The 3,682-nt window shown below is 69.9% G+C and overlaps 1 long non-coding RNA gene across 1 annotated transcript; it reads left to right on the top strand.

The window, feature by feature from the left end:
* Positions 1-563: 563 nt before the first annotated feature.
* On the top strand, positions 564-2,836 carry LOC133764071 (uncharacterized). Its single transcript, XR_009866430.1, has 5 exons — positions 564-1,571; positions 1,667-1,772; positions 1,859-1,991; positions 2,076-2,200; positions 2,288-2,836. It is a non-coding gene; the product is annotated as an uncharacterized LOC133764071 (long non-coding RNA).
* The last annotated feature ends 846 nt before the right edge of the window (positions 2,837-3,682 follow it).

Below are 3,682 nucleotides of genomic sequence, written 5' to 3' on the forward strand. Positions count from 1 at the left end.
AGGGAGAGGAGTGGTGGAGGGACCCGGGACGCGGGGTGGGGGCTCCTGGAAGACACCAGCCAGATGGGACCCAGGACAGGAGCCGGCCGCCCGGCTACGGGGGCTCCAGCACCCCAGCGCCCCCGTCGGCCCAGGGCGAGCGCTCCAACTCCCCGCCATGGAACCCTACAGCAACCGCGAACTCCAGCCCGGACTCCTCACCAGGGGCCAGGTGCGCGCCCAGCACCGGCTTGGTGCGCTGGGGGTGGGAGTTCTCGACCCACGGGGGGGTTTGGGGACAATGCCAAGTCCTGTCTGAGGGATGCCAAGGGAGGGGTGCGGGGTGAGAGGGACGTGCGCTGGAACGGTCGGGGCGGAGGTGGGCCCTCCGGGGGCCCCCCGGCATGACCCTGCTCTGATTGGCTGGCAGGGCAGGGGCGGGAATTCTGGGCGGGGCCATCCGAGTTAGAAAAAGCCCGGGCTAGGGCCCGAAGAGCAGGGTGCGGGAGGGGGGTGGGTGGGTGGGTTGGGGGGTTACGGGGGAAACTGGGGAAGATGGGGTGCAGGAGGAGAGTGGTGGAGTGTGGGAGGAGGAGGAGGAGGGCTGGCTCGGGCAAGGTTGGCGAGGAGCCGGAGGGGAGAGAGAGGAGCCCGAGCTAGCGGAGAGGAAGGGGGTGCCATCCATTCATCCCGGTCACTTTTTGGTTTCAGGACGTGGCAGCTGGTCGGACAGGGGGAGTCGTCGGGCAGGGTGCACGCCGGAGGCCTGGGGCAGCGGAGGTATAGCCGGCAGCGTGGGCAGGTGAGTCCCTTCCCTCCCCGGCCCTGGCGGCCCGGGCCTCCGCAGCCAGGAGGTTTTGGGGCGCGAGGGCCGGCGAGGAGAAGCGGCTGGCCTCCCGGCGGAGCAGGACAGAGCGCAGGAGAGCGAGCTCAGGTGACATCTTCTCGGGGGGAGCCGAGACGGGGCGAGGCCGGGGTGGGCCCTGTGGGCCCGTCCCGGGAGGAAGGGACTTTGCAGGAGGGCAGGGCAGAGAGCAGGGGTGGGCTGCCAGCATGGCGCAGAGCGCAGGGCGGATCCCAGCAGGTGTGGGGACACCCCAGGCCCCGGCGGGACAGGACGAGGGGGGAGGGCACAGGACACTAGACAGATGGGTCCCCAGCTGCCACCACATCTCACCCACCGCAACCCACTTAGAAGCAGGTACAGGAGACGCCCCGGCTGGGCAATCTCAGGCCCGCGCCGGGGCGTCGAGAGCTGGAGAGTGGAGAAGAGGGGCAGTGCAGCGGCGTGGCTGGAGGTGGCCGCGTGGCACTGCAGCCCGGGGCTGAGCGGGGAGGGCCCACAGTGGATGCCCTCCCCGCTCGGCCACGGGCGCTGGCACAGCAGACAGTACCAGGGGAGTCAAGGGCACAGGCGAGGCCAGGCTAGGCGAGACGGGCGAGGTGGCGTGCATGAGTGCTCTCGGGGGGAGGTGGGGCGCAGGCAGGGACGAGGAGCGGGGCGCTGGCCTCCAGAGCCCGCGGCCAAGGCGGGCCTTGCGGGCGGCGACGGAGCAGTGATCGGCGCCTCTGCGTTCCCGGTGGAGACCACGGTGAGTGCCTGTCCGCCCGCCCCAGCAGTCACCTGCTCCCCGTCTGCCTGCGCCCCGCCCAGCCAGCACCTCCTCCATTCTCTCCTCTCCCGCAGCGAGGGGGAGCTGTGCCTGCCGCACGCCAGGTGCAGGCGAGCCGAGGGACATGACATGGTCCGGTGTGACGGTGAGGACAGAGGGGCTGGCCGTGCGGTCTTCCAGGTGAGTGTGCGCCCGTGCCCGGGTGCAGGGCGCGTGGCCCCGCCCTGGCCACCTGGCTGAGCCCGTCTCTCCCTTGTCTTGCCCAGAACATCTTCGGTGGGCACCGCGGGGGAGCTGCCGTCAGGAGCGAGTCTCTGTCCCTTCTGTCGCCAAGGAGCTGACACACACACACATACCCACTACTGCTGCTCTCTGGACCCTTGGAACTCTCAGAGAAAGGTGAGGCGCCCTCCTGCCACACTGGGCGGGGCGTGGGGACACCCACCGCTCCCCCGTGACCTCGAGGCCCCCCCCAAACTGCAGAAATGGTGCTGCCCAGCTCAAGTCTGGGCCCTCGAACCCGGGGACTCGTGAGTCCGTCCTGTTGTGAATCAAGAAGACTTTGCCTTTGGAACCTCGACACAGCCTTGCTCAGGGTCAGCTCCCAGGTGAGCGCCGGCCCCGCCCGTGCCTGTCCCCGCCCCGGCTCTGCCGGCTCTGCCGGGAGCCCTGTCAAGCCTTGTCTCTCTCCGCAGGTGACGCCCAAGGAAGGAGACCTCGCCCACACCGCCATCAGCAGCAGCAACGCCCGCACCCCCTCGCCCCCTGCCACTCCATCTGCGCGGCCATCCCGCGGCATCCGGGTGCTCCCGGAGCTGGGCCCTCCGCGGGGTGGCCCCCACCGCCTCCCTTCTTTCTTTCCTCTTCTTTTTCTCTCTCTCTGCCTGAGTGTTTGCTCTCCCATTGCTTGAGAGACTCGGAGCACCCCCGACTCCGCCCCCCATCCCCTCTACGTTTATTTTGCACTAAGTCGTCGGCACTGGTCTGGAGTCGCCGGCGGCCCTGAGTCTCTGGAGCGCGTGTGCGAGCCCTTAGCCAGCCCGGCCCCGGCACCTGCCTATCCGCCCATCACTGTCCGGGGTCCCGGGCGCTGGCCGTGTGTCTGAGGCCTCGCCCCCACCTCGCCTGGCCTGGGTGCTCCCGCCCAGCGGAGCGGCCTTAGAACACCCACAGGCCCCTCTCGCCCTGTGCCCCTCCCCACCAGGGCCCCAGCAGGAGCCCTGGCCTCATCAATAAAACTCAGTTCCGGCAATCCGTCTCAGGGACGCCTGAGTCCCGCGTCTTCTTGGCTTTGGAGGGGCGGGAGGGGCACACAGACAGATCTGGGGGCAGCGGGGGGGGGGGGGGAGTCGGCCGCAGGCGCCATGTGGAGATCTCTGGGGTGGGTGGGGGGCGAGTGGCATCTTTGGCGATGAAAGGGGTCGGTGAAACTCAAGATCACTTCGGGGGGAGTGGGCATGAAATGGGGGGGCACACGGGACAGCGTCGGCCACGCCACACCAGGAGAACCACTTGGCCTCCCCCTCTGGCCAGTACCTTGTCCTGTTCTGGAGCCCCTCCCCCACTCCCCATCCCCCTGCAGCTCTGGGGCTGAGCTCACACAGACCCTCCCCTCACTGTGCGGGGACCCCCACCCCACCCCCAGCTCTGGGGCTGAGCCCACAGACCCTCCCCTCACTGTGCGGGGACCCCCACCCCACCCCCAGCTCTGGGGCTGAGCCCACAGACCCTCCCCTCACTGTCAGGACCCCCAGCCCACCCCCAGCTCTGGGGCTGAGCCCAGGCAGACCCTCCCCTCACTGTGCGGGGACCCCCACCCCACCCCCAGCTCTGGGGCTGAGCCCACAGACCCTCCCCTCACTGTCGGGACCCCCACCCCACCCCCAGCTCTGGGGCTGAGCCCACACAGACCCTCCCCTCGCTGTGCTGGGACCCCCACCCCACTCCCAACTCTGGGGCTGAGCCCACAGACCCTCCCCTCGCTGTGCTGGGACCCCCACCCCACCCCCAGCTCTGGGGCTGAGCCCACAGACCCTCCCCTCACTGTGCGGGGACCCCCACTCCACCCCCAGCTCTGGGGCTGAGCCCAC

The sequence above is a fragment of the Lepus europaeus genome, chromosome 7 (genome assembly GCF_033115175.1).
Source record: "Lepus europaeus isolate LE1 chromosome 7, mLepTim1.pri, whole genome shotgun sequence".
NCBI lineage: Eukaryota > Metazoa > Chordata > Mammalia > Lagomorpha > Leporidae > Lepus > Lepus europaeus.